The following is a 27,656-nucleotide window of genomic DNA, read 5'->3' on the forward strand; positions in this document are numbered from 1 at the left end:
GCCCAACGTTGGGGGTCGCTTGTAGGTGACCATTGCGTTCGGTTTTAGATGTTTTTCTTTATGTGTTTGTCGTAGCAGTCGTGGAAAAGCCGTAGCCCAGACCAATGGTTCCATCAGTCTTGATTTTTTAACTGGTGCCGGTGTGTCCATTGTCCAGTGCACTGCCTCAGACAAAATGTTGTCAACTGTTCTAGGTGGGAAACACGAGTTGATACATTTCGTTTTCAGCTTGTTGAGACTCTCTGTATAGTACGCATCTTGTTCGTTAAGTCTACGTAGACGCGTGGCTTCGCCTTTCACAATTGCTTTGAAAATGTGCAGGGGGTGGTGGGAGGTACCGTGTAAAAAAATCCGATTTGATGCAGTAGGTTTTTTGTAGTCTCTAAGAATTTTCTGTTTTGCAACACACCTGCGGCATACTTGACAGCACGATAGTAAACAGTGCGGCGTTCACTCTGGAAAGTTTCTTCACCAGTTGCATGTTATTCTGGTAGCTTGTTTTAGTATTTTATTGTTTTTACTGTTTTACTATGCTTTTATAACAGTATTGTATTCGCTTACAGAACTGACGATGCCAAAACTTTTTGGCGAAATATATATTCTGTGAAATACTGTGTACAAGTACGGTTGATTCTGTTTGGCCTAGGGTTTATACACTGGGTTTTGAATTGTATTAATGTAAGAACAGTAATCACCGGAAAACTGCTACTGTGGGTGGATTTCAGTTCAAACTAGATTTTTATTTTGTGAAGTAAAAAACACATTTGATTTTTCTTGAAGGTTGTAAAATCTAAACCAAGAAAATGAGTCTAGCTATTGAAATATAATGCAGAAATTTTAAATCTCAGAGAACAAAGAAAAGTTTGTTTCCGCCCAGGCTCGAACTGGGGACCTTTCGCGTGTTAGGCGAAGGTGATAACCACTACACTAAGGAAACCACATGAAAAGGTTCGCTTAATCGCCGTCCAGTAATTTTGTGGTTGCCTTAAGAAATCTGGTTGTTTTCCAACCCAATTTGTCACAAATTGTGACATTGCAAGTCACTGAGAATTTGATAGAGTTCCCAATGTCTCTGTGGCGCAATGGATTAGCGCGCTGGACTTCTAATCCAGGGGTTCGAGTCCCGGCAGGCATGTACTTTTCATTGTCATGTCATTAAACGATCTCTTGTGAAGTAAAAAACACTTTTGATTTTTCTTGAAGCTTGCAAAATCTAAACCAAGAAAATGAGTCTAGCTATTGAAATATAATGCAGAAATTTTAAATCTCAGAGAACAAAGAAAAGTTTGTTTCCGCCCAGGCTCGAACTGGGGACCTTTCGCGTGTTAGGCGAACGTGATAACCACTACACTACGGAAACCACATGAAAAGGTTCGCTTAATCGCCGTCCAGTAGTTTGGTGGTTGCCTAAAGAAATCTGGTTGTTTTCCAACTCAATTTGTCACAAATTGTGACATTGCAAGTCACAGAGAATTTGATAGAGTTCCCAATGTCTCTGTGGCGCAATGGATTAGCGCGCAGGACTACTAATCCAGGGGTTCGTGTCCCGGCAGGGATGTACTTTTCATTGTCATGTCATTAAACGATCTTTTTGAAGTAAAAAACAAATTTGCTTTTTCTTGAAGGTTGTAAAATCTAAACCAAGAAAATGAGTCTAGCTATTGAAATATAATGCAGATACTTCAAATCTCAGAAAACAGAGAAAAGTTTGTTTCCGCCCAGACTCGAACTGTGGACCTTTCGCGTGTGAGGCGAACGTGATAACCACTACACTACGGAAACCAGATGGTAAGATTCGGTTAATCGCCGTCCAGTAGTTTGGTGGTTGCCTTAAGAAATCTGGTTGTTTTCCAACCCATTTTGTCACAAATTGTGACATTGCAAGTCACTGAGAATTTGATAGAGTTCCCAATGTCTCTGTGGCGCAATGGATTAGCGCGCTGGACTTCTAATCCAGGCGTTCGAGTACCGGCAGGCATGTACTTTTCATTGTCATGTCATTAAACGATCTCTTGTGAAGTAAAAAACACATTTGATTTTTCTTGAAGCTTGTAAAATCTAAACCAAGAAAATGAGTCTAGCTATTGAAATATAATGCAGAAATTTTAAATCTCAGAGAACAAAGAAAAGTTTGTTTCCGCCCAGGCTCGAACTGGGGACCTTTCTCATGTTAGGCGAACGTGATAACCACTACACTACGGAAACCACATGAAAAGGTTCGCTTAATCGCCGTCCAGTAGTTTGGTGGTTGCCTAAAGAAATCTGGTTGTTTTCCAACTCAATTTGTCACAAATTGTGACATTGCAAGTCACAGAGAATTTGATAGAGTTCCCAATGTCTCTGTGGCGCAATGGATTAGCGCGCAGGACTTCTAATCCAGGGGTTCGTGTCCCGGCAGGGATGTACTTTTCATTGTCATGTCATTAAACGATCTTTTTGAAGTAAAAAACAAATTTGCTTTTTCTTGAAGGTTGTAAAATCTAAACCAAGAAAATGAGTCTTGCTATTGAAATATAATGCAGATACTTCAAATCTCACTGAACAAAGAAAAGTTTGTTTCCGCCCAGACTCGAACTGTGGACCTTTCGCGTGTGAGGCGAACGTGATAACCACTACACTACGGAAACCAGATGGTAAGATTCGGTTAATCGCCGTCCAGTAGTTTGGTGGTTGCCTTAAGAAATCTGGTTGTTTTCCAACTCAATTTGTCACAAATTGTGACATTGCAAGTCACTGAGAATTTGATATAGTTCCCAATGTCTCTGTGGCTCAATGGATTAGCGCGCTGGACTACTAATCCAGGGGTTCGAGTCCCGGCAGGGATGTACTTTTCATTGTCATGTCATTAAACGATCTTTTGTGAAGTAAAAAACACATTTGATTTTTCTTGAAGGTTGTAAAATCTAAACCAAGAAAATGAGTCTAGCTATTGAAATATAATGCAGAAATTTTAAATCTCAGAGAACAAAGAAAAGTTTGTTTCCGCCCAGGCTCGAACTGGGGACCTTTCGCGTGTTAGGCGAACGTGATAACCACTACACTAAGGAAACCACATGAAAAGGTTCGCTTAATCGCCATCCAGTAAATTTGTGGTTGCCTTAAGAAATCTGGTTGTTTTCCAACCCAATTTGTCACAAATTGTGACATTGCAAGTCACTGAGAATTTGATAGAGTTCCCAATGTCTCTGTGGCGCAATGGATTAGCGCGCTGGACTTCTAATCCAGGGGTTCGAGTCCCGGCAGGCATGTACTTTTCATTGTCATGTCATTAAACGATCTTTTGTGAAGTAAAAAACACATTTGATTTTTCTTGAAGCTTGCAAAATCTAAACCAAGAAAATGAGTCTAGCTATTGAAATATAATGCAGAAATTTTAAATCTCAGAGAACAAAGAAAAGTTTGTTTCCGCCCAGGCTCGAACTGGGGACCTTTCGCGTGTTAGGCGAACGTGATAACCACTACACTACGGAAACCACATGGAAAGGTTCGGTTAATCGCCCTCCAGTAGTTTGGTGGTTGCCTTAAGAAATCTGGTTGTTTTCCAACACAAAATAGAACTAGTGGACATCGACATGTCTGGAAAGAATCATTTGAAACGTCGGGCAAGCGATAATTTTGTCACAAATTGTGACATTGGAAGTCACAGAGAATTTGATAGAGTTCCCAATGTCTCTGTGGCGCAATGGATTAGCGCGCAGGACTTCTAGTCCAGAGGTTCCGGGTTCGAGTCCCGGCAGGGATGTACTTTTTATTGTCACATCATAAAACTATGTTTTTGAAGCAAAAAACCAATTTGATTTTTCTGTAAGGTTGTAAAAGCTAAATCAAGAAAACGAATCTAGGAATTGAAATATAATACAGATACTTCAAACTCAGAGAACAAAGAAAAGTTTGTTTCCGCCCAGGCTCGAACTGGGTACCTTTCACGTGTTAGGCAAACGTGATAACCACTACACTACGGAAACCACATGGAAAGGTTTGCTTAATCGCCGTCCAGTAGTTTGGTGGTTGCCATAAGAAATCTGGTTGTTTTCCAACCCAATTTGTCACAAATTGTGACATTGCAAGAACGTGACAACCACTACACTACGGAAACCACATGGTAAGATTCGGTTAATCGCCGTCCAGTAGTTTGACGGTTGCCTAAAAAACCTGGTAGTTTTCCAACACAAAATAGAACTAATGGACACCGACATGTCTGGAAAGAATCATTTAAAACATCGGGCAAGCGATAATTTTGTCACAAATTGTGACATTGCAAGTCACAGAGAATTTGATAGAGTTCCCAATGTCTCTGTGGCGCAATGGATTAGCGCGCTGGACTTCTAATCCGGGGGTTCGAGTCCCGGCAGGGTTGTACTTTTCATTGTCATGTCGTTAAACGTTTTTTTGAAGTAAAAAACAAATTTGATATTTCTGGAAGGTTGTAAAAGCTAAACCAAGAACATGAGTCTAGCGATTGAACTATAATGCAAATACCTCGAACCCCACCAAACAAAGAAAAGTTTGTTTCCGCCCAGGATCGAACTGGGGACCTTTCGCGTGTTAGGCGAACGTGATAACCACTACACTACGGAAACCACATGGAAAGATTCGGATAATCGTCGTCAAGTAGTTTGGTGGTTGCCTTAAGAAATCTGGTTGTTTTCCAACTCAATATAGAACTAGTGGACACCGATATGTCTGGAAAGAATCATTTGAAACGTCGGGCAAGCGATAATTTTGTCACAAATTGTGAAATTGGAAGCCACAGAGAATTTGATAGAGTTCCCAACGTCTCTGTGGCGCAATGGATTAGCGCGCTGGACTTCTAATCCAGAGGTTCCGGGTTGGAGTCCCGGCAGGGTTGTACTTTTTATTGTCACATCATAAAACTATGTTTTTGAAGTAAAAAACAAATTTGATTTTTCTGTAAGGTTGTAAAATCTAAACCAAGGAAATGAGTCTAGCTATTGAAATGTAATGCAGATGCTTTAAATCTCAGAAAACAGAGAAAAGTTTGTTTCCGCCCTGGCTCGAACTGGGGACCTTTCGCGTGTTAGGCGAACGTGATAACCACTACACTACGGAAACCACATGGAAAGGTTCGCTTAATCGCCATCCAGTAGTTTGGTGGTTGCCTTAAGAAATCTGGTTGTTTTCCAACTCAATTTGTCACAAATTGTGACATTGCAAGTCACAGAGAATTTGATAGAGTTCCCAATGTCTCTGTGGCGCAATGGATTAGCGCGCTGGACTTCTAATCCAGGGGTTCGAGTCCCGGCAGGGATGTACTTTTCATTGTCATGTCATTAAACGATCTTTTTGAAGTAAAAAACAAATTTGATTTTTCTTGAAGGTTGTAAAAGCTAAACCAAGAAAATGAGTCTAGCGATTGAACTATAATGCAGAAATTTTAAATCTCAGAGAACAAAGAAAAGTTTGTTTCCGCCCAGGCTCGAACTGGGGACCTTTCGCGTGTTAGGCGAACGTGATAACCACTACACTACGGAAACCACATGGAAAGGTTCGCTTAATCGCCGTCCAGTAATTCGGTGGTTGCCTTAAGAAATCTGGTTGTTTTCCAGCCAAATTTGTCACAAATTGTGACATTGCATGTCACAGAGAATTTGATAGAGTTCCCAATGTCTCTGTGGCGCAATGGATTACCGCGCTGGACTTCTAATCCAGCGGTTCCGGGTTCGAGTCCCGGCAGGTATTTACTTTTCGTTGTCATGTCATCAAACGATCTTTTTGAAGTAAAAAACAAATTTGATTTTTCTTGAAGGTTGCAAAATCAAACCAAGAAAATGAGTCTAGCTATTGAAATATAATGCAGAAATGTTAAATCTCAGAGAACAAAGAAAAGTTTGTTTCCGCCCAGGATCGAACTGGGGACCTTTCGCGTGTTAGGCGAACGTGATAACCACTACACTAAGGAAACCGCTTGGAAAGATTCGGATGATCGTCGTCAAGTAGTTTGGTGGTTGCCTTAACAAATCTGGTAGTTTTCCAACTCAATATAGAACTAGTGGACACCGACATGTCTGGAAAGAATCATTTGAAACGTCGGGCAAGCGATAATTTTGTCACAAATTGTGACATTTGAAGTCACAGAAAATTTGATAGAGTTCCCAACGTCTCTGTGGCGCAATGGATTAGCGCGCTGGACTTATAATCCAGAGGTTCCGGCTTGAAGCCCCGGCAGGGATGTACTTTTTATTGTCACATCATAAAACTATGTTTTTGAAGTAAAAAACAAATTTGATTTTTCTGTAAGGTTGTAAAATCTAAACCAAGGAAATGAGTCTAGCTATTGAAATATAATGCAGATGCTTTAAATCTCAGAAAACAGAGAAAAGTTTGTTTCCGCCCTGGCTCGAACTGGGGACCTTTCGCGTGTTAGGCGAACGTGATAACCACTACACTACGGAAACCACATGGAAAGGTTCGGTTAATCGCCATCCAGTAGTTTGGTGGTTGCCTTAAGAAATCTGGTTGTTTTCCAACTCAATTTGTCACAAATTGTGACATTGCAAGTCACAGAGAATTTGATAGAGTTCCCAATGTCTCTGTGGCGCAATGGATTAGCGCGCTGGACTTCTAATCCAGGGGTTCGAGTCCCGGCAGGGATGTACTTTTCATTGTCATGTCATTAAACGATCTTTTTGAAGTAAAAAACAAATTTGATTTTTCTTGAAGGTTGTAAAAGCTAAACCAAGAAAATGAGTCTAGCGATTGAACTATAATGCAGAAATTTTAAATCTCAGAGAACAAAGAAAAATTTGTTTCCGCCCAGGCTCGAACTGGGGACCTTTCGCGTGTTAGGCGAACGTGATAACCACTACACTACGGAAACCACATGGAAAGGTTCGCTTAATCGCCGTCCAGTAATCCGGTGGTTGCCTTAAGAAATCTGGTTGTTTTCCAGCCAAATTTGTCACAAATTGTGACATTGCATGTCACAGAGAATTTGATAGAGTTCCCAATGTCTCTGTGGCGCAATGGATTAGCGCGCTGGACTTCTAATCCGGGGGTTCGAGTCCCGGCAGGGATGTACTTTTCGTTGTCATGTCATCAAACGATCTTTTTGAAGTAAAAAACAAATTTGATTTTTCTTGAAGGTTGCAAAATCAAACCAAGAAAATGAGTCTAGCTATTGAAATATAATGCAGAAATGTTAAATCTCAGAGAACAAAGAAAAGTTTGTTTCCGCCCAGGATCGAACTGGGGACCTTTCGCGTGTTAGGCGAACGTGATAACCACTACACTAAGGAAACGGCTTGGAAAGATTCGGATGATCGTCGTCAAGTAGTTTGGTGGTTGCCTTAACAAATCTGGTTGTTTTCCAACTCAATATAGAACTAGTGGACACCGACATGTCTGGAAAGAATCATTTGAAACGTCGGGCAAGCGATAATTTTGTAACAAATTGTGACATTTGAAGTCACAGAAAATTTGATAGAGTTCCCAACGTCTCTGTGGCGCAATGGATTAGCGCGCTGGACTTATAATCCAGAGGTTCCGGCTTGAAGTCTCGGCAGGGTTGTACTTTTTATTGTCACATCATAAAACTATGTTTTTTAAGTAAAAAACAAATTTGATTTTTCTGTAAGGTTGTAAAATCTAAACCAAGAAAATGAGTCTAGCTATTGAAATATAATGCAGATGCTTTAAATCTCAGAAAACAGAGAAAAGTTTGTTTCCGCCCAGGCTCGAACTGGGGACCTTTCGCGTGTTAGGCGAACGTGATAACCACTACACTACGGAAACCACATGGAAAGGTTCGGTTAATCGCCATCCAGTAGTTTGGTGGTTGCCTTAAGAAATCTGGTTGTTTTCCAACTCAATTTGTCACAAATTGTGACATTGCAAGTCACAGAGAATTTGATAGAGTTCCCAACGTCTCTGTGGCGCAATGGATTAGCGCGCAGGACTTCTAATCTAGGGGTTCGAGTCCCGGCAGTGATGTACTTTTCATTGTCATGTCATTAAACGATCTTTTTGAATTAAAAAAACAATTTGATTTGTCTTGAAGGTTGCAAAATCTAAACCAACAAAATGAGTCTAGCTATTGAAATATAATGCAGATACTTTAAATCTCAGAAAACAGAGAAAAGTTTTTTTCCGCCCAGGCTCGAACTGGGGACCTTTCGCGTGTTAGGCGAACGTGATAACCACTACACTACGGAAACCACATGGAAAGGTTCGGTTAATCGCCATCCAGTAGTTTGGTGGTTGCCTTAAGAAATCTGGTTGTTTTCCAACTCAATTTGTCACAAATTGTGACATTGCAAGTCACAGAGAATTTGATAGAGTTCCCAATGTCTCTGTGGCGCAATGGATTAGCGCGCAGGACTTCTAATCCAGGGGTTGGAGTCCCGGCAGGGATGTACTTTTCATTGTCATGTCATTAAACGATCTTTTTGAAGTAAAAAACAAATTTGATTTTTCTTGAAGGTTGCAAAATCTAAACCAAGAAAATGAGTCTAGCTATTGAAATATAATGCAGATACTTTAAATCTCAGAAAACAGAGAAAAATTTGTTTCTGCCCGGGCTCGAACTGTGGACCTTTCGCCTGTTAACCACTACACTACGGAAACCACATGGAAAGATTCGGTTAATCGCCGTCCAGTAGTGTGACGGTTGCCTAAAAAACCTGGTTGTTTTCCAACACAAAATAGAACTAGTGGACACCGACATGTCTGGAATAAATCATTTGAAACGTCGGGCAAGCGATAATTTTGTCACAAATTGTGACATTGGAAGTCACTGAGAATTTGATAGAGTTCCCAATGTCTCTGTGGCGCAATGGATTAGCGCGCAGGACTTCTAATCCAGAGCTTCCGGGTTCGAGTCCCGGCAGGGATGTACTTTTTATTGTCACATCATAAAACTTTGTTTTTGAAGTAAAAACCAAATTTGATTTTTCTGTAAGGTTGTAAAATCTAAACCAAGGAAATGAGTCTAGCTATTGAAATATAATGCAGATGCTTTAAATCTCAGAAAACAGAGAAAAGTTTGTTTCCGCCCAGGCTCGAACTGGGGACCTTTCGCGTGTTAGGCGAACGTGATAACCACTACACTACGGAAACCACATGGAAAGGTTCGGTTAATCGCCATCCAGTAGTTTGGTGGTTGCCTTAAGAAATCTGGTTGTTTTCCAACTCAATTTGTCACAAATTGTGACATTGCAAGTCACAGAGAATTTGATAGAGTTCCCAATGTATCTGTGGCGCAATGGATTAGCGCGCAGGACTTCTAATCCAGGGGTTCCGGGTTCGAGTCCCGGCAGGGATGTACTTTTCATTGTCATGTCATTAAACGATCTTTTTGAAGTAAAAAACCAAATTTGATTTTTCTTGAAGGTTGCAAAATCTAAACCAAGAAAATGAGTCTAGCTATTGAAATATAATGCAGATACTTTAAATCTCAGAAAACAGAGAAAAATTTGTTTCCGCCCAGGCTCGAACTGTGGACCTTTCGCGTGTTAGGCGAGCGTGATAACCACTACACTACGGAAACCACATGGTAAGATTCGGTTAATCGCCGTCCAGTAGTGTGACGGTTGCCTAAAAAACCTGATTGTTTTCCAACACAAAATACAACTAGTGGACACCGACATGTCTGGGAAGAATCATTTGAAACGTCGGGCAAGCGATAATTTTGTCACAAATTGTGACATTGGAAGTCACAGAGAATTTGATAGAGTTCCCAATGTCTCTGTGGCGCAATGGATTAGCACGCAGGACTTCTAGTCCAGAGGTTCCGGGTTCGAGTCCCGGCAGGGATGTACTTTTTATTGTCACATCATAAAACTATGTTTTTGAAGTAAAAAACCAATTTGATTTTTCTGTAAGGTTGTAAAAGCTAAATCAACAAAACGAGTCTAGGAATTGAAAAATAATGCAGATACTTCAAACTCAGAGAACAAAGAAAAGTTTGTTTCCGCCCAGGCTCGAACTGGGTACCTTTCACGTGTTAGGCAAACGTGATAACCACTACACTACGGAAACCACATGGAAAGGTTTGCTTAATCGCCGTCCAGTAGTTTGGTGGTTGCCATAAGAAATCTGGTTGTTTTCCAACCCAATTTGTCACAAATTGTGACATTGCAAGAACGTGACAACCACTACACTACGGAAACCACATGGTAAGATTCGGTTAATCGCCGTCCAGTAGTTTGACGGTTGCCTTAAGAAATCTGGTTGTTTTCCAACTCAATTTGTCACAAATTGTGACATTGCAAGTCACAGAGAATTTGATAGAGTTCCCAACGTCTCTGTGGCGCAATGGATTAGCGCGCAGGACTTCTAATCTAGGGGTTCGAGTCCCGGCAGTGATGTACTTTTCATTGTCATGTCATTAAACGATCTTTTTGAATTAAAAAAACAATTTGATTTGTCTTGAAGGTTGCAAAATCTAAACCAACAAAATGAGTCTAGCTATTGAAATATAATGCAGATACTTTAAATCTCAGAAAACAGAGAAAAGTTTTTTTCCGCCCAGGCTCGAACTGGGGACCTTTCGCGTGTTAGGCGAACGTGATAACCACTACACTACGGAAACCACATGGAAAGGTTCGGTTAATCGCCATCCAGTAGTTTGGTGGTTGCCTTAAGAAATCTGGTTGTTTTCCAACTCAATTTGTCACAAATTGTGACATTGCAAGTCACAGAGAATTTGATAGAGTTCCCAATGTCTCTGTGGCGCAATGGATTAGCGCGCAGGACTTCTAATCCAGGGGTTGGAGTCCCGGCAGGGATGTACTTTTCATTGTCATGTCATTAAACGATCTTTTTGAAGTAAAAAACAAATTTGATTTTTCTTGAAGGTTGCAAAATCTAAACCAAGAAAATGAGTCTAGCTATTGAAATATAATGCAGATACTTTAAATCTCAGAAAACAGAGAAAAATTTGTTTCTGCCCGGGCTCGAACTGTGGACCTTTCGCCTGTTAACCACTACACTACGGAAACCACATGGAAAGATTCGGTTAATCGCCGTCCAGTAGTGTGACGGTTGCCTAAAAAACCTGGTTGTTTTCCAACACAAAATAGAACTAGTGGACACCGACATGTCTGGAATAAATCATTTGAAACGTCGGGCAAGCGATAATTTTGTCACAAATTGTGACATTGGAAGTCACTGAGAATTTGATAGAGTTCCCAATGTCTCTGTGGCGCAATGGATTAGCGCGCAGGACTTCTAATCCAGAGCTTCCGGGTTCGAGTCCCGGCAGGGATGTACTTTTTATTGTCACATCATAAAACTTTGTTTTTGAAGTAAAAACCAAATTTGATTTTTCTGTAAGGTTGTAAAATCTAAACCAAGGAAATGAGTCTAGCTATTGAAATATAATGCAGATGCTTTAAATCTCAGAAAACAGAGAAAAGTTTGTTTCCGCCCAGGCTCGAACTGGGGACCTTTCGCGTGTTAGGCGAACGTGATAACCACTACACTACGGAAACCACATGGAAAGGTTCGGTTAATCGCCATCCAGTAGTTTGGTGGTTGCCTTAAGAAATCTGGTTGTTTTCCAACTCAATTTGTCACAAATTGTGACATTGCAAGTCACAGAGAATTTGATAGAGTTCCCAATGTATCTGTGGCGCAATGGATTAGCGCGCAGGACTTCTAATCCAGGGGTTCCGGGTTCGAGTCCCGGCAGGGATGTACTTTTCATTGTCATGTCATTAAACGATCTTTTTGAAGTAAAAAACCAAATTTGATTTTTCTTGAAGGTTGCAAAATCTAAACCAAGAAAATGAGTCTAGCTATTGAAATATAATGCAGATACTTTAAATCTCAGAAAACAGAGAAAAATTTGTTTCCGCCCAGGCTCGAACTGTGGACCTTTCGCGTGTTAGGCGAGCGTGATAACCACTACACTACGGAAACCACATGGTAAGATTCGGTTAATCGCCGTCCAGTAGTGTGACGGTTGCCTAAAAAACCTGATTGTTTTCCAACACAAAATACAACTAGTGGACACCGACATGTCTGGGAAGAATCATTTGAAACGTCGGGCAAGCGATAATTTTGTCACAAATTGTGACATTGGAAGTCACAGAGAATTTGATAGAGTTCCCAATGTCTCTGTGGCGCAATGGATTAGCACGCAGGACTTCTAGTCCAGAGGTTCCGGGTTCGAGTCCCGGCAGGGATGTACTTTTTATTGTCACATCATAAAACTATGTTTTTGAAGTAAAAAACCAATTTGATTTTTCTGTAAGGTTGTAAAAGCTAAATCAACAAAACGAGTCTAGGAATTGAAAAATAATGCAGATACTTCAAACTCAGAGAACAAAGAAAAGTTTGTTTCCGCCCAGGCTCGAACTGGGTACCTTTCACGTGTTAGGCAAACGTGATAACCACTACACTACGGAAACCACATGGAAAGGTTTGCTTAATCGCCGTCCAGTAGTTTGGTGGTTGCCATAAGAAATCTGGTTGTTTTCCAACCCAATTTGTCACAAATTGTGACATTGCAAGAACGTGACAACCACTACACTACGGAAACCACATGGTAAGATTCGGTTAATCGCCGTCCAGTAGTTTGACGGTTGCCTAAAAAACCTGGTAGTTTTCCAACACAAAATAGAACTAATGGACACCGACATGTCTGGAAAGAATCATTTAAAACATCGGGCAAGCGATAATTTTGTCACAAATTGTGACATTGCAAGTCACAGAGAATTTGATAGAGTTCCCAATGTCTCTGTGGCGCAATGGATTAGCGCGCTGGACTTCTAATCCGGGGGTTCGGGTCCCGGCAGGGTTGTACTTTTCATTGTCATGTCGTTAAACGTTTTTTTGAAGTAAAAAACAAATTTGATATTTCTGGAAGGTTGTAAAAGCTAAACCAAGAACATGAGTCTAGCGATTGAACTATAATGCAAATACCTCGAAGCTCACCAAACAAAGAAAAGTTTGTTTCCGCCCAGGCTCGAACTGGGGACCTTTCGCGTGTTAGGCGAACGTGATAACCACTACACAACGGAAACCACATGGAAAGATTCGGATAATCGTCGTCAAGTAGTTTGGTGGTTGCCTTAACAAATCTGGTTGTTTTCCAACTCAATATAGAACTAGTGGACACCGATATGTCTGGAAAGAATCATTTGAAACGTCGGGCAAGCGATAATTTTGTCACAAATTGTGAAATTCTCAATGGATTAGCGTCTCTGTGGCGCAATGGATTAGCGCGCTGGACTTCTAATCCAGAGGTTCCGGGTTGGAGTCCCTGCAGGGTTGTACTTTTTATTGTCACATCATAAAACTATGTTTTTGAAGTAAAAAACAAATTTGATTTTTCTGTAAGGTTGTAAAATCTAAACCAAATAAACCATCAATGTAGTCAACGGATTGCACAAGTGGTGTTTTCTGAAATTTATCTCCAAGGAATCTTGAGGCAGCAGTTTGAACAATAAACTTAGTTAGGGTCATAGCGCAAACCTATTGCGTTGTTAATTTGTGAGAGTAGCATTCGCAGTACCTTGAAGAACCCACGCGACCGCAAACTACACTTTGTGAACTCTCTATGTACATGCAGGACAATCTTTTTCACAACAATTATGTATTTAATTTCCTTCTTGCAAATATCAAGGTTACTAAATATGAGCTATTTGCAAACGAAAATATATCTCACTTGTTTTAATAAGAGGCAATCGGTAAACCGAATGATCACGTTTTTGTAGTGTTTTCTGTTGTTCGTGGTTTGTGGAACCGTTGAAATGTTGCTTGCTTAAACACAAAAAAATTACTGTATGCCGTTACTTTTGGTTTTCATGCAACTCATATAAACGAAATTATACTAATATTATTCATGTAGCGACACTTTGCCACATGAACATGCTTGGTAAACGGCTGATTGTCTGGCTAAATATACTTTATGTTTAAGTGTGCCGTGATCGCTTGATTGCAAAGTTGTTACAACTATAACGTAGTTAAACACTTGGAAAAATACGGAACAGTTTCACCATCTCCAAATCGTTAGTAAAACCACTTGAGTTTTCAAAATATAGATTAAACGATGTAAGGTGGGGCAAATATTCAAACATTATTCATCACCCAATGCAGAAAAATATGGTCATGTTCCTTTTTCGAAAAAATATATGTTTGACGAAATAAATATCTGACCGAAAAGACCCGATTACACTATGCTAGGTGATCTAACCTTACCTTGCGACCCTTCCCTTAGCACAGCGATTTTTTACACGTACCTTAGTTTGCCAAATGAAATGCTTGACGCCATTTTTCGCTCGTTATAACTGTTGATGGCCATAAATCACCTAATAATTGTGTTGTTATATAATTTTGATCCAAAACAGCTTTGTATCAACCTAATTTAATTATCTTTGTGAGTAAACATGATTTTGTACATTGGTAATCGTACAAGATTAAACTGGATGTTATTGTTGAGATTAGTTGAATGCTTACCATACACATTCATGTTTTTATAGCAAGCAGTCCCCAACCTTGTCAAACACAACATGTAATTTTATCACAACAATGTCATAAATAATTATATTTAAGGCAAATAGAGCATCTTCATTTACTTTTGCCAACAAACTATTAACAACAGGATCAAGCTACTTAACACGCAGAAAAACGCACGGTAGGCGAATTCTTGCCTATTTCTGGACGATTCAAGCGCGCGAAACTAAACAGGAAAAATGAAGCAAACATTTTTTTTGTGCGTCTGAGTGCAACCGTTTAGGTTTTTGGGGTCCCTTTTCGATACTGTTATCTAAATGCGGACCCCTTTTAGTTTTAATTATTCAAACTCGTTGTGCGCGAATTAACCAGTTGTCGCGGACCCCCTGTTGAGGACCACTGGTCTAAACAGACTTAAAACTCCACACCTGTTTCCTGGCTCAGTACAAGCGAAATGCATCATTGCTTAAAAATAAATTCACATCTTATCTATACTTGTTAATATTTAGTCTTGGACAATTAAACAACTGCAATGTATCACCAAAAAATTATGCACCATTTTCAAAACAGCTTAGTATCAATCTGAATTACACTGTATTTTGTTAGTAAACATGATTTTTTTACCTTGGGAATCATACTGGATGGTATTGGATGTTATTGTTCAGATTAGTGGAAAGCTTATCTTGTGTACATGCAGTGTTTTTTTAAGGTGTTTTGGGGGACCGAAACGGTCCAGGCCAAAAGCCCCACACACACCTATTTCCCGGCTCAATACAAGCATCATTTGTGAAATTGATCCCTGAAATGAATTCATGCACATAATTGCTAATATTTGGATGTCTTAGACAACTCCAATGTTTGCCAAAAAATTATAAACGTTTTTCATAAACAATGCTTATGTAGTGATCGATTGTATGTTAATGGTGGCTGATGAGTTTCATGGTTATAATCGCGTCACTACAAATTAAATAGGTATATCACCGTCCTTAACCTCCCAAGCTCCTGGGCTTGTCAGGACAGAGTCCTGGAAACTCCACACAAGTGTCTTTCACTTCGGTTCGTTTGTTTATTACTTATTCAAATAAAATCTTATTCAAATTGAACTGATTCAAATAGAAAGCTTATTCAAATAGAATGTTTGGGAAACAAAAAACAAGTCGTTAGAAATTAATAGTAATAACGTTTACATATAAATTCAAGTTTAACTAGCAACCAACACATTATACTTCAATGCAAGTAATTAAACAGTAAGCCAAACGAGTTAACTGTGGTAGGACTAAAACTGTTATGAGCTATTACATCAGCAGTGCGTTACATAAATTCTTAACACGTGACATTAAACTGTACAACTATGTTCTTGCCGTTGGCGCTTGCACATTGTCTCACACACAAAACAGCGCCTAATTTACCGCACAATACAAAACATACGATTAAAGCGGGTAAACACCAGATACCAAGGTCGATCAACCTCCTAATTTAACTGTAACAGGGAATATGATCAACTCGAGCATTTTAGCAAGTACAACGAGCCAATTTTGCAAACAACCACTGCAAAGCTTGCACAAATTATGACACAATCGCTACACTTACTCAGTTGCAGTTTAATATAGTTTTGATTTACTTACTTAGCAATAAGCAGCAACAGGCCAACTGAAAAGGTGTTTACTTGTTGTTTTTTTGGCTACAGCGAGATATATTGCTTTATACTCAAGTTGCAGGTGCTTTGCGAATTACACAGGCAGATTTATATTAAAGCACTGGACAAACTTGAAATTCACCACGCCCTTGGAAATTTGTCCTGACATTAGGTTTGGCCAATTTTAAACCTATAAGAATGACGTTTGTAATCGGACACGCTGGAAACGAAAATCGTTGCACAGCTGACTGTAATATTGCAAACCCAGATGGTGCCGATAGACTTATACATTTTGATTTGCAGATTGTTGATTTGCTAGCCGATGCATTGTTTAAAAAACTTTATAATGGCCCAAAGATGTAGGGTTTGCAAAATTGTTTAAACATAGTAAAATTTGAGTGTTGGCATTCAAACACAAATTAGTTGCTTGACATGTTAATCAATCAATCAATCAATTTGGTTGATTTGTTTCAGCGCCCACGTACAATAATAAAGACGAATAACATACGGTTAAACATATAAAACAAGCGTTGAAACAAAAAGGGTGCAGCTGGAGCCACAATTGGCTATTTTTGCAAGCTGACCCTGTCTATTTGTATTTGGCGAATTTATGTACACATTGCGATAAGTAGAAGAAAAATAATAAGCACTGCGTTAAACGACATCAAATTTTTCCCATCAAATAAATAAAATATTGACATGAAACTTTGTGAAAATAAGTCAACGTGGAAAACAAACAGGCGTGGGGCAATAATAACAACGATGTTTGCTTTTCCTGTCTGGCGGCATAATTAGTTAACTGTATTTTCGGTGATCAATCTAGACCAAAACACCCCGTGGAATGTAAATAGTCCACCACGTGGTGTGGTGCATGCCAATTGCACAGCAAATCATGGAAATTCATGGTACTGTAATGTTCATGTGTAGCTGGCCAGAATGAAGGATTTGCTGTTATTCATGAAACTTTTTAAACCAGTTTTTTTTGCTGGTTATTTTACTTGGGAGTTTATTCCATACTGTTGTGCACTTGTAGCGAAGTGTATTTTGGGCTCGACTGGAAAGAATTCGCGGAACAAAAAGTTTTTGTGTTGTCGCACCTCTTGTTGCATGTTCATGTACTGATGATGTAAAAGTGAAGAAATTGTCAAAAGCTGAAGGTAATCTTTTGTGTATAAACTGAAATGCAAATTTGGCCAATTCAATGTTGTGCATGTCATATAATTTTAAAATATTTGTTTTTGTGTATAGCTTATTGGTTGAGGTCCGAAGAGGGCTATTGGTTATTATTTTTAAAATTCTATTTTGCATTACTGACAGCTGATGCATGGTTGTTTTATTTGCAAATCCCCAGGAAAGTAACCCATATAAAAGGTGTGGATGCACCAAGGAGAAATAAACACAACGGAGCGTTGATGATCGTAAATAATGTCTTAATTTAGAGAGAACCCCTGCAGCTGAAGCAATTTTATTTCTGACGAAGTGGACATGATCAGCCCAAGACATTCTTTCATCGAAAATCACACCCAGATAATTTAGTGACTTTGCTTTTTGCAATTCGCTACCATTGACAGTGATTTGCAGATCTAAGGAAGCAGAGTTTGGAGAAAACAACATATATTTGGTTTTGGTGTAATTAAGGGACAATTGATTTGCTCTCATCCATTTGTCAACCTTTGTCAGCTCTGTATTGACGGACATTTGAAGTGTTGAACTTTTGTAAGTGGATATCCAGAGGCAGGTGTCATCGGCAAACAAGCGCGTTTCAAATTCGGATGCAGATGGAAGATCATTAATGTAAATTAGGAAAAGAAGTGGGCCGAGCATGGAACCTTGCGGTACGCCACATGTCATATAGCAAAATGTTGACTGGTTTCCTGAGAAAAAAGTGCTTTGTTGTCATTGATGTAAATAACTTCTGAAAAAGTTGTTTATGTGTCCCCGAAACCCATAATGTTCAAGCTTCTGGAGGAGTATGTCATGATTAACTGTGTCAAACGCTTTAGCTAAGTCTAGAAATATAGCACAAGTGTGAAGTTTTTTATCCTTCGCAGCAACTAAGTTGTCGTGAATTTCAGCAATTGATAAGTTTGTGGAATGTAAAGGTCTAAATCCATTTTGATGTTTTGTTAATATATGATATTTTTCCAAAAAGCTTGCCATTCGCTTGTAAATAAGTTTCTCAAATATTTTAGAAAAGATCGGAAGTAAAGAGATTGGGAGATAATTTCCCAATTGTTTGGCACAACCTGCTTTGAAAAGTGGAATAACTTTGGCAATTTTTAAAGAATTTGGAAATGAACCAATCTGAACGGCTTCATTAAATAGTGTGCAAAGAATTGGTGAAAGAGCAGGAGCTGCAAGCTTAACTAGACGGATTGGAATATCATATGGGCCTGTTGATTTATTTTCGTTGAGATTAAGAATGATATTGTACACTTCTGTTGTGTATATTTCATGAAACGTTATGTTAACCTAGTGCTTCATACTTAGGTCTTTGTTACATCGGGGGAAGGGGTGTCTAGTAGGTGTTACAGGCAGTGTTGCTTGTGTCCACAAACAGACGATTTCTTGCCTTTGGCGCTTGGCTCCGTGCAAAAAGGATGCGTGTAATCAGCGTGTCTTGGTTATGTGGCGGTTCTGTTGCTCTTTGCACTGCGTGCGCCTTACTTGGTGCTAAGTTGTGTGATGCGAATTCTGCAGTTGTGCGGAATCTGTATGTAAACGCTGTCATATCATTAACGTATAACTTTTTGTTGATTATATTTGAATATAGTATTGAGCACCAACGGTCACATTTGTAAGGAAATCTGACCCGTTACGTAATTGCATCTTTGGATTTGAATTTGGATTCATTGTGATAAACAATAAAAGAATACAAAACGCATCCGAATTTCCAAAGACCTGACTGTCAAGAGTGAACCAATACCAGTTTGTAGGCATAATGTACCAAAAAGTTGTTAGCTCTTTCAGCAGTTAGAAGAAAAATTAATGGTGTGATTACGCACATTGGCATGTTTAGCTAATGCCGTTTTTTTGCATCTTTCTTGGCCATATTCCTTTTGTGTTCTTTTCGGCGCGTATTTAAAGACCTCACCGTCTCGCCGCGAAATGTCATTACATTATCCACAGGATATTGCGTACACCTAGCCCCATGTCGCGTTTGTATATATGGTGACTTTGTGGTGCGACAGCATCTGACGTAGGGATGACAGGTTTAATCCCTACCGAGACCCCCAAATCGGTCAACATGCGACGGATTACATCCGTTAATTTAGGAATGTTTGGCAAAGTGACAAAAGCACGCTCTTTGGACTTTTTCCATGCAACCTTGGTTTCTCGGGAATTGATAGACCATTCCGGGCAGCATATTTCCAAAATGTAATCTATTTCGCATATGGGGCTTTTTTAACCAATCAGAGGGACAGATTTTTGCGGACTTTCGTTACGTCACGTAGGCCGTTGCGTAGTGGTTTACTTTGCATATTTTTGATGTTGTAAGGTCGTCACTGCTTTTTCAAGTCAAAATAATATTTTATTTTGAAAGTATGGCGAAAATGGAAGCATTCAGTACAAAAGTGCAGGTAATGACCGGTATATAATGTATTGCAATAAAGTAGACTGATTTTTCTCTTTGTAAAATTACTGATATTATGCACAGCAGCACACAGGCTACTTTCAGAGAAATATATGCAATTTTGTTTTAGATACCATCACATCGGGAAAACAGCAGCACGGATAAAGCAAGCAGCAAGATAGAAGTGTTCATGTTTACTAAAATGCAATGCTAGCACGTAATGGCAACAATGAGGGCTGGTCTTTTATATTTAAAGCTACTTTTAAAAGGCTGTATGGCTAAAGAGACCTATAATCACCATCACTTACCATATTTTAAATGACATAAATATCTAAAATCAACATACTGCTTAAACTTCCAAAATGTTTACAGTAATCTGCAGTATAATCTTACACTGCAAAAAAAAATTAGCTAGCTATGAAGCCAAAAAATAAAAAAGGCTGAATTCAAGCCAAAAATGGTTTGGAATGGCCCTATGGGCGCAACTAGGGGGGCAGGTTCGTCGGCATGCCAGGTCCCTTTTCTATCGGCGTTATTGCGTATAACGGCTCTCGTACAGCGCCGAAAACACGTTCGTTCGCATCAAAGCTAAAAATAACTTTCAAATGACAGGACATGGCGCCGGTACAGCAGTACATCGCTTCATCGGCATGTATTGCGGTGGTAAAAACGAAGTTTCTGCGATGTATTTATACACTATCCTAAATAACCGCAACAACAATCTTTGTTGGAACTTGAAAACGTATTTACATGTAAACAAAAATAAAATGTTTATCGGCGTGGAGCTTCAGCCAAAAATCTTTCAACAACTTGTTTGTAATTTACGTCCACGTCTCTATGTAAAGCCATCATTGCAGATCACGAGAAACTTACACATAGTATGGTACAGCACTAGTAGACAGATTGAAACGTTAACGTGTAAACACCCAGTCGAACGAGTTTATATGTTACGAACAATGCCTTAGTTTAAAACGTCAATATACTATCGCAATGAACTTTGTGACTTACAAGTGTTACTTTTTCACGGCATTCAAAGCCGTACAATCCAAGGACGAATCCCAGTTTGTTTTTTTTTATTAGTGGAAAAACGCGTCGGACCATTCGACCAATCAGTGATACGCACTTAGCAATACAATCGTTTTTGGGAAAGCCGTATTGGCAATTCGTTGCCTGCCCCCCTAATTTTCCGCTAGTTGCGCCACTGATTATGGCCCACTTTAAAAATCTTTTTAAACATGGCTTATATCAATCCAGTTTCGGCTTGTAATGAGCCATGTTTCTACTTTCACACTGAAAGTTTGTTGGCTGAAAATTAAGAATGGTTTCGGCTCATTTCCAGTCAAAAAATAAGGGAAAAATGAGTCAGTACAGTTAAAGGTTGGTCCTTAAGGCTCAATAGTGAGCCATTCTTTTTTGCAGTGTACTATCAATTCTGTAATGAGTTGACATCTTTTGTTGTTAACAACCTTTGGATTATACAAATACCCAGTTGAAATGCTGTGTTATTTTCTTGTAACCAAGTGTTTGTGGGTGCTTTTTTTGCATTTAGTTTTTTTAATAGCATATAGGCCCACGTCAGTTGATTTGTTGACCTCTCCAATCTGTCCTAAAATTGTTTTTGGCAAGTACAGAATAATAATTACGTAATTGCATCTTTGGATTTGAATTTGGATTCATTGTGATAAAAAGTGATAAAAAAGAATAATACTGTACCTCCTTCCAAAAAGCACTCATTTAATTATGGTGGGGCAAAAGACATGTATCAAATCTTGAGGTTCTGTAAAAGATATTTAAAATGTGTAAACGAAAGCTTTCGTGGTCAATAGTTGGAAATAACAAAATGAAATACCATCATTCTATTTTAGATTTTGGTATAGTATGATTGTATAAACATGTTGGAAAACTCACATTAATATCCTTGTCAAAAACTAGTGTTGTTTATATTGGTGTCAAAACTACCTTGACCTTGTTGTCATTAAAAAAATTTAGGCCTGAAAAACCTTTTTGTTCACTACCAATTTACCCAATACACCAAATTTTTCATTTTCTGCAGTGTATCCATTAAAGTGTCCTGTATAAGCCTCCCGAATTGCACTGCCTTCGTAAGTCTTGTGGTCGTATATGTGTAATTAATAAACTGGAAAATGACAAGCATAATGATGACTTTAAAAAAGGCAGGCATAGTGTTTAACCATAAGCAAGCAGTCAATTTTAATTTGTTGTCTTTTCTTTCCACAAATATCCAAAACCATTTCATTTTTATTAAACAAACATTAATCACATTTTATCACCAATATGAAACAAGTTGCACATATTAGTTTCACAAGTTAACAAGGCATAGAGTGTTGAATTTAATTGCACTGGTTTTATGTTGGAATTTTTTAGGACTAGAAAATGTTTGATACACATTCAATTAAATCGGTACAAATTAGGGCTCAAATTTAGGGTAATTTCGTTGACATAGCTGTCCCCAATTTGGCTTGATACACGGTCAAAATTTGGACCAACCCCCAGTCGTCAGATTGGTTGACCAAACCAATTTTTTGACAAAAATTCAAGGTCAAATTTGGATAAGTTTTTGCTGGCACAAAGACAACTTGGAATTCCAGCTTGTATTAGAGATTTCACATCTGGATAAAGACTGTCCACTCTATCCAAGCCAATTTGACTATTCTTCTGGTGAAGTTTTTTCCTCCAAAAAACATTTTGGTTCTTTGTTTTGTTACTACCAAACCAGCAAATGCTTCTACGAAATGTTGTGCTTCTATTTTTTGAGTTTTAGCTGCAACTTTAAAGGTCTATGGTTTTGCCTACACAACAACTCAAGTTCATTTTTTTTTTAAATTTAATTACCATTACTATTAAAACTACATGCATAGTAAGCTTACACTGGCATTACTCTAAACAATGCTATTGTCATTAAAACTACATACATATGCTTAAACTGGCATAAATCTAAGCAATGCTAATGAAAACAAGCTACACCTGTGAAACGGAACTTAAAATTTGAAATAAGTTGATTGCATGGTTGTCACGCATCGTGTCCTGTGATTGGTCAAAGGCAAAGTGTTCTCTGATTGGTTTGGACTGACGAAGCGGCGGTGAAAACGATACCTGTGATTGGTTAAATAAGCCCCATATGCGAAATAGATTACATTTTGGAAATATGCTTCCGGGCAGCCGTTTAACGGCAGGGCCTCGTCCACCCTTCCTAATTTCGTTTTACTGTCCATAAGATGCTATTGTCCATGTATGTCATTACTCTGATGACGGTGTCTCGTTTCGATACTATAATAAAAGCTACTGGAGGTAAAAATTTGTTAATTTGTAGCATGTTTCACCTTAGCAGCATGTTGATGGAAATTTTTAGTATGATGAAAGTATATTTATGCTTCTACGTTCTGGAACGTAACAAATTTGGTCAACTAAATTTGTGTCAAAGATTCCAACGAAACCCATTTTGCTACGTCTTTTTGGTGTTCCTTCAGGCGCCCGTTCAATGACCTGCCTGGCACTTTGATATATATATATATAGGCTTTGGTTTAATGGTGGTGGGACTTCAACTGTAGGTACCTGGGTGTGCTGGTTTGTTTGTAGACAAAAAAGAGAATACTTTACACCTGGATACAGAAATTTAGACACCTCTGGATGGTACACTTTTGTTAAGCGTGCGTCACAAACCAACCAGTATTACAAGGTACCTACAGGTCAAAATTAATATAAAAACAGATGTTCCAATGCCGATTAGCTATCGATCGAATTTACGAAACGTATCTATGATTTTATCCACATTTTATCTACAGTGTCTTTCACGTGTTCACTCTCGGGGATTTTTAAGAACGACTGTTTTGAATAACTGACGTTACCCCGATGTAGACACCTCGTATAAACATCAAATGACTTGTTTACATTTGCCAGACGAACTAAAATGCCTATCTTATTTCAGCTCATACGATATTAATCGAAAATCAGTTTAACTATTTTCTTTACAATACCTGAATAAATAATTTAAAAAGAAATGACATCAAAGGATTTTGGTTTTTATGAAAGGCTTACTGAAGGTGGAAATAAAATATGCCGAAAACAAACAAAATGTGGAAACAAAATATGTCGAAACACAGCATTGAGAAACTTCATGGATATGAGGTTTGTGAAAAAACTTTTGCCCGGAGCTGGACTTTGAAAGACACGTGTCGATTCACACTAAAGAGAGACCATATCGATGCGATATTTGTGAAAAGGGTTTGCTCGTATGGGAAATTTGAAAACGCACATGTTGATCCACACAAAAGGGAAACCCTATCGATGTTATGTTTGTGATAAAAGATTTACCCAAAGTGTTAAAACCCACATGTTGATTCACACCAAAGAGAAACCTCATCGATGTGATGTTTGTGAAAAACAATTTGCTCGTGGAGAACGTTTGAACAGACACATGTTGACCCACACAAAAGAGAAACCTCATCGATGTGATGTTTGTGAAAAAGGGTTTGCTCGTATGGAACATTTGAAAACACACATGTTGACCCACACAAAAGAGTCGATGTGATGTTTGTGAAAATAATTTTAGTATCATTTCAAATTTGAAAAGACACATGTTGACCCACATGAAAGTGAAACCACATCGATGTGATGTTTGTAAAAAGAATTTTATTATCATTTCACATCTGAAAACACATTGATGTATCTGCGATCGACCAACTCAACAACATCACAATTATTCTTTAGTTTTTGTGATTGGAAATTACATACTTCATTTTGTTACTAGTTGGGTCTGACATGTTATTGAGTTTTAGTCAAACCATTTTCGATTTTGACTGAGTCGGTTTGGCCCAGTTTTGGACCAATATAAGTAAGGCTTGTAATCGGACACGCTGGACAAGGAAATTGTTGCACAGCTGATAGACCGGCAGCCCAGCGACATTTGGGTATACGAATTGGATACCAATATCTGACTATACAAGTGTGTAGAGGGTCACCAGAGGTCAATGAAAATGGGAGTCTGCCGGGTACCACCCACTGGGTATTCCCCCGAGGGACCCCGAAATGTGCTAAAAATGGGTACAAAACAATCGGGAGAGATACCACTTGATTCCACCGCCATGGGATGCCCATTGAGATCCTCATACAAATTCCACAAACGACAGACATTTTCCCCGCCTCATTTGGCCCGCCAGACCCCCCACAAAGGGCCCAAAAAGGGGGGTAGCATAAACGAGTGAGATACCACTCGCAATCAATGCCAAACGAACAAGTTAAGTTTATACAATGATAATTGGGATACGACAGACTAATGTTCCGCTGCATCGCTAGTATCAGACTCCCTAAAGTTCGACTGTGTCATTAACGTGATAGCACTGTTATGACGTCAAATCCATTGTGATGCAATTACCTTGTGCTGTACGTGACCGCATGATGTGCATTATAGTCTTTGCTACTTGTAGTTAGTGAAGAAATAATGTATGTGGAATTAGATGGGTTGTTTTAAATAGATCAGTGTGATTATTTAATAATACTAGGGTGGCTTAGCACATTTTGTTGTTGCATTTACACTATAACCTACCTTAAAACCTTATTATATTTCCTACGCTTATTTCGTATTGGGTCCCATATTAGCCATCGTCTTTTCCAAATCCATCAAACATTTGATGGAAAAACGATCACACTGAAATGGCAGGTAAAATTTCTTCGCAAAAGCAAATGGTTAGTTAATCCACTGCTTTGATTGATTTCAAGATATTTTAACAAAAAAAGTCTAAATCTACTTTGTGTGGTAATATTTTAGCTACCTTATTAATCAGAATGCTAAGAAAAAAAATTATTTTAAATTTGGTAATTGTTTTAAATTTTCCGATAAAATGTAGCCTATCTTGTATACTTTCTTATTTAATGTGTGTTTGTTTTAGGAAACTGATCCACAACAACAACCCCGAAGCTTTTGCATTATATGCAAAACATCAGGTAAAAGTGACGTGCGAGAGTTTGATGATAAAACATGGGAAACTTTCAAAAAAGCAGCTGAGGCCAGACTACAATTGCAGACTGACAAATATAGAGATGTAACGACAGACGTTAATTTACAGTCAGGCAGATACAACGCGTTTTATCATACAAAACCATGTTGCAAAAATTCCACTGCTGTTAAAAAACGACCAGCTTGTCAAAGTACAGACAAGCCTCGTACCAAAAAGCCAGTGAAAAGAGAACAAAGCTCTCTTCCACCCTAGTGACTCTAAAGGTTTGCTGAAAGGATCATGTATCTTCTGTGCAAATATGACAAAGACAGTAGAGCAACTATCACAGTGTCTCACTAAAAATGGTTGCGACAAAATAGCTGAAGCAGCTCCACACAGCACAAACGAGCGTGTCAAAGCGTTACCCATTGATCTTATAGCCAAGGAGGCTCAATATCACAAATCTTGTCGTCGTGAGTTCTTCAGGTGTGTTAAGGTCCAAGTCGAGGAACCTACTCTGCAGACAGCAAACTCTAGAAACAGAGAGTTCCTTTAGCACTATTGTGGCATTCATTGGATTAGAGGTGATCATAAATCGACAGGCAATGTTTATTTCGTCTTTGTTTGACTTATACAAGTCAGAATATCTAATTGGATATGGAGGAGCAGAAGACACCTTGGATAGCTACAAAATACAGGCCTTAACAAAGAAAATAAAAGACAAGTGTGGGGAATATCCATCTCGCTCTTTAATAAACAAAGAGGGAACTTCTTGTACAGCTGTGTTTTATCAGAGGAAGATGGAAAGGCCCTACATCCATTGAATCTTCAAAGACATGCTCACCAGATCTACCCGAGGATCTGCTGTTGTTTTTTCCGACCTTGCTTTCTGGACTTCGCAAAATTACCGGTGACACTAACAAGGATATCATAGAAAGAAAGGTCACTACAGTGTCATCTGATGCCGTGTTCAACACATCCCGTGGTTCAGTACATCCATGAAAGCACACGATACTTGGTTTGGGCAAGGGAACCCTTGCAGGATCCAAACTGATTCTTCGGATTTTGAACCGTCTGGGATATAGCCTGCATTACGACGAAGTAAAGTCATTGGAAACAGAATTCGCAGAGAACGATGCACCAGACGGTATTGAGTTGAAATCAGATCTTGGAACAGGACTTGCGTGGAATAACTACGATGTCAACATGGACACTTTGGATGGAAAAGATACTTTACATGCGACTGTCGGGATTTGCTACCTAGACATTACAACAGATGAAACAGTACCATACAGACCGATTTCTATCAGGAGTGGGAGGAACAGGCGTTTGTTCGATGGAAGAGAACGTGAAATTACACCAATGCACCAGCAGCTAAGTAAAGCAACTTTTCAACTGTCAGCATCAGATGACCAGCATGGAACTATAGCAACTACTCAACGCAAAACTGATTTCTTTTGGTTAATGAGGTTTCAAGTTATGCCACAGCCACTGTTTGTTGGATTCTTCTCACAGTTTGTCCATGATGACCTACCTAAGCCGAAGATCTGTTACATGGATCCTATAGCTTTGCCTCTAACAAGAAATGATGTTGTTCGCGAAATTATGATGAGCGAGAGGGATATTTCATCCCCAAACTTGTATTATGTTTTCTTTGTTAAGACCTGTATTTTGTAGCTATCCAATGTGTCTTCTGCTCCTCCATATCCAAGATATTCTGTCTTGTATAAGTCAAACAAAGACGAAATAAACATTGCCTGTCGATTTATGATCACCTCTGATCCAATGAATGCCACAATAGTGCTAAAGGAACTCTCTGTTTCTAGAGTTTGCTGTCTGCAGAGTAGGTTCCTCGACTTGGACCTTAACACATCTGAAGAACTCACGACGACAAGATTTGTGATATTGAGCCTCCTTGGCTATAAGATCAATGGGTAACGCTTTGACACGCTCGTTTGTGCTGTGTGGAGCTGCTTCAGCTATTTTGTCGCAACCATTTTTAGTGAGACACTGTGATAGTTGCTCTACTGTCTTTGTCATATTTGCACAGAAGATACATGATCCTTTCAGTAA

The 27,656-nt window shown here is 39.0% G+C and overlaps 33 non-coding genes across 33 annotated transcripts; 8 read left to right on the plus strand and 25 right to left on the minus strand.

Moving 5' to 3' along the window:
• Window positions 1–864: 864 nt before the first annotated feature.
• Window positions 865–937, minus strand: Trnav-aac (transfer RNA valine (anticodon AAC)). The gene has a single exon. It is a non-coding gene; the product is annotated as a tRNA-Val (tRNA).
• A 350-nt stretch (window positions 938–1,287) lies between these two features.
• Trnav-aac (transfer RNA valine (anticodon AAC)) lies at window positions 1,288–1,360 on the minus strand. Its single transcript has one exon. It is a non-coding gene; the product is annotated as a tRNA-Val (tRNA).
• A 349-nt stretch (window positions 1,361–1,709) lies between these two features.
• Window positions 1,710–1,782, minus strand: Trnav-cac (transfer RNA valine (anticodon CAC)). Its single transcript has one exon. It is a non-coding gene; the product is annotated as a tRNA-Val (tRNA).
• Window positions 1,783–2,132: 350 nt separating this feature from the next.
• Window positions 2,133–2,205, minus strand: Trnav-aac (transfer RNA valine (anticodon AAC)). Its single transcript has one exon. It is a non-coding gene; the product is annotated as a tRNA-Val (tRNA).
• Window positions 2,206–2,554: 349 nt separating this feature from the next.
• Trnav-cac (transfer RNA valine (anticodon CAC)) lies at window positions 2,555–2,627 on the minus strand. Its single transcript has one exon. It is a non-coding gene; the product is annotated as a tRNA-Val (tRNA).
• Window positions 2,628–2,977: 350 nt separating this feature from the next.
• Window positions 2,978–3,050, minus strand: Trnav-aac (transfer RNA valine (anticodon AAC)). Its single transcript has one exon. It is a non-coding gene; the product is annotated as a tRNA-Val (tRNA).
• A 350-nt stretch (window positions 3,051–3,400) lies between these two features.
• Window positions 3,401–3,473, minus strand: Trnav-aac (transfer RNA valine (anticodon AAC)). The gene has a single exon. It is a non-coding gene; the product is annotated as a tRNA-Val (tRNA).
• A 195-nt stretch (window positions 3,474–3,668) lies between these two features.
• Trnar-ucu (transfer RNA arginine (anticodon UCU)) lies at window positions 3,669–3,742 on the plus strand. The gene has a single exon. It is a non-coding gene; the product is annotated as a tRNA-Arg (tRNA).
• A 150-nt stretch (window positions 3,743–3,892) lies between these two features.
• On the minus strand, window positions 3,893–3,965 carry Trnav-aac (transfer RNA valine (anticodon AAC)). The gene has a single exon. It is a non-coding gene; the product is annotated as a tRNA-Val (tRNA).
• A 542-nt stretch (window positions 3,966–4,507) lies between these two features.
• Trnav-aac (transfer RNA valine (anticodon AAC)) lies at window positions 4,508–4,580 on the minus strand. Its single transcript has one exon. It is a non-coding gene; the product is annotated as a tRNA-Val (tRNA).
• Window positions 4,581–4,775: 195 nt separating this feature from the next.
• Window positions 4,776–4,853, plus strand: Trnar-ucu (transfer RNA arginine (anticodon UCU)). Its single transcript has one exon. It is a non-coding gene; the product is annotated as a tRNA-Arg (tRNA).
• A 147-nt stretch (window positions 4,854–5,000) lies between these two features.
• Window positions 5,001–5,073, minus strand: Trnav-aac (transfer RNA valine (anticodon AAC)). Its single transcript has one exon. It is a non-coding gene; the product is annotated as a tRNA-Val (tRNA).
• Window positions 5,074–5,422: 349 nt separating this feature from the next.
• Trnav-aac (transfer RNA valine (anticodon AAC)) lies at window positions 5,423–5,495 on the minus strand. Its single transcript has one exon. It is a non-coding gene; the product is annotated as a tRNA-Val (tRNA).
• A 131-nt stretch (window positions 5,496–5,626) lies between these two features.
• On the plus strand, window positions 5,627–5,700 carry Trnar-ucu (transfer RNA arginine (anticodon UCU)). Its single transcript has one exon. It is a non-coding gene; the product is annotated as a tRNA-Arg (tRNA).
• A 150-nt stretch (window positions 5,701–5,850) lies between these two features.
• Window positions 5,851–5,923, minus strand: Trnav-aac (transfer RNA valine (anticodon AAC)). The gene has a single exon. It is a non-coding gene; the product is annotated as a tRNA-Val (tRNA).
• A 195-nt stretch (window positions 5,924–6,118) lies between these two features.
• Trnai-uau (transfer RNA isoleucine (anticodon UAU)) lies at window positions 6,119–6,192 on the plus strand. Its single transcript has one exon. It is a non-coding gene; the product is annotated as a tRNA-Ile (tRNA).
• Window positions 6,193–6,343: 151 nt separating this feature from the next.
• Window positions 6,344–6,416, minus strand: Trnav-aac (transfer RNA valine (anticodon AAC)). The gene has a single exon. It is a non-coding gene; the product is annotated as a tRNA-Val (tRNA).
• Window positions 6,417–6,765: 349 nt separating this feature from the next.
• Trnav-aac (transfer RNA valine (anticodon AAC)) lies at window positions 6,766–6,838 on the minus strand. The gene has a single exon. It is a non-coding gene; the product is annotated as a tRNA-Val (tRNA).
• A 348-nt stretch (window positions 6,839–7,186) lies between these two features.
• Window positions 7,187–7,259, minus strand: Trnav-aac (transfer RNA valine (anticodon AAC)). Its single transcript has one exon. It is a non-coding gene; the product is annotated as a tRNA-Val (tRNA).
• Window positions 7,260–7,679: 420 nt separating this feature from the next.
• Window positions 7,680–7,752, minus strand: Trnav-aac (transfer RNA valine (anticodon AAC)). Its single transcript has one exon. It is a non-coding gene; the product is annotated as a tRNA-Val (tRNA).
• Window positions 7,753–8,101: 349 nt separating this feature from the next.
• On the minus strand, window positions 8,102–8,174 carry Trnav-aac (transfer RNA valine (anticodon AAC)). The gene has a single exon. It is a non-coding gene; the product is annotated as a tRNA-Val (tRNA).
• Window positions 8,175–8,777: 603 nt separating this feature from the next.
• On the plus strand, window positions 8,778–8,851 carry Trnar-ucu (transfer RNA arginine (anticodon UCU)). Its single transcript has one exon. It is a non-coding gene; the product is annotated as a tRNA-Arg (tRNA).
• Window positions 8,852–9,002: 151 nt separating this feature from the next.
• On the minus strand, window positions 9,003–9,075 carry Trnav-aac (transfer RNA valine (anticodon AAC)). Its single transcript has one exon. It is a non-coding gene; the product is annotated as a tRNA-Val (tRNA).
• A 131-nt stretch (window positions 9,076–9,206) lies between these two features.
• Trnar-ucu (transfer RNA arginine (anticodon UCU)) lies at window positions 9,207–9,280 on the plus strand. The gene has a single exon. It is a non-coding gene; the product is annotated as a tRNA-Arg (tRNA).
• A 152-nt stretch (window positions 9,281–9,432) lies between these two features.
• On the minus strand, window positions 9,433–9,505 carry Trnav-aac (transfer RNA valine (anticodon AAC)). The gene has a single exon. It is a non-coding gene; the product is annotated as a tRNA-Val (tRNA).
• Window positions 9,506–9,923: 418 nt separating this feature from the next.
• Window positions 9,924–9,996, minus strand: Trnav-aac (transfer RNA valine (anticodon AAC)). The gene has a single exon. It is a non-coding gene; the product is annotated as a tRNA-Val (tRNA).
• A 480-nt stretch (window positions 9,997–10,476) lies between these two features.
• Trnav-aac (transfer RNA valine (anticodon AAC)) lies at window positions 10,477–10,549 on the minus strand. The gene has a single exon. It is a non-coding gene; the product is annotated as a tRNA-Val (tRNA).
• A 603-nt stretch (window positions 10,550–11,152) lies between these two features.
• Trnar-ucu (transfer RNA arginine (anticodon UCU)) lies at window positions 11,153–11,226 on the plus strand. The gene has a single exon. It is a non-coding gene; the product is annotated as a tRNA-Arg (tRNA).
• A 151-nt stretch (window positions 11,227–11,377) lies between these two features.
• Trnav-aac (transfer RNA valine (anticodon AAC)) lies at window positions 11,378–11,450 on the minus strand. The gene has a single exon. It is a non-coding gene; the product is annotated as a tRNA-Val (tRNA).
• Window positions 11,451–11,581: 131 nt separating this feature from the next.
• On the plus strand, window positions 11,582–11,655 carry Trnar-ucu (transfer RNA arginine (anticodon UCU)). The gene has a single exon. It is a non-coding gene; the product is annotated as a tRNA-Arg (tRNA).
• Window positions 11,656–11,807: 152 nt separating this feature from the next.
• Trnav-aac (transfer RNA valine (anticodon AAC)) lies at window positions 11,808–11,880 on the minus strand. The gene has a single exon. It is a non-coding gene; the product is annotated as a tRNA-Val (tRNA).
• Window positions 11,881–12,298: 418 nt separating this feature from the next.
• Window positions 12,299–12,371, minus strand: Trnav-aac (transfer RNA valine (anticodon AAC)). Its single transcript has one exon. It is a non-coding gene; the product is annotated as a tRNA-Val (tRNA).
• A 542-nt stretch (window positions 12,372–12,913) lies between these two features.
• On the minus strand, window positions 12,914–12,986 carry Trnav-aac (transfer RNA valine (anticodon AAC)). The gene has a single exon. It is a non-coding gene; the product is annotated as a tRNA-Val (tRNA).
• Window positions 12,987–27,656: the final 14,670 nt, after the last annotated feature.

This window comes from Phallusia mammillata, chromosome 6 (assembly GCF_965637545.1).
Source record: "Phallusia mammillata chromosome 6, kaPhaMamm4.hap1.1, whole genome shotgun sequence".
Taxonomy (NCBI): Eukaryota; Metazoa; Chordata; class Ascidiacea; order Phlebobranchia; family Ascidiidae; genus Phallusia; species Phallusia mammillata.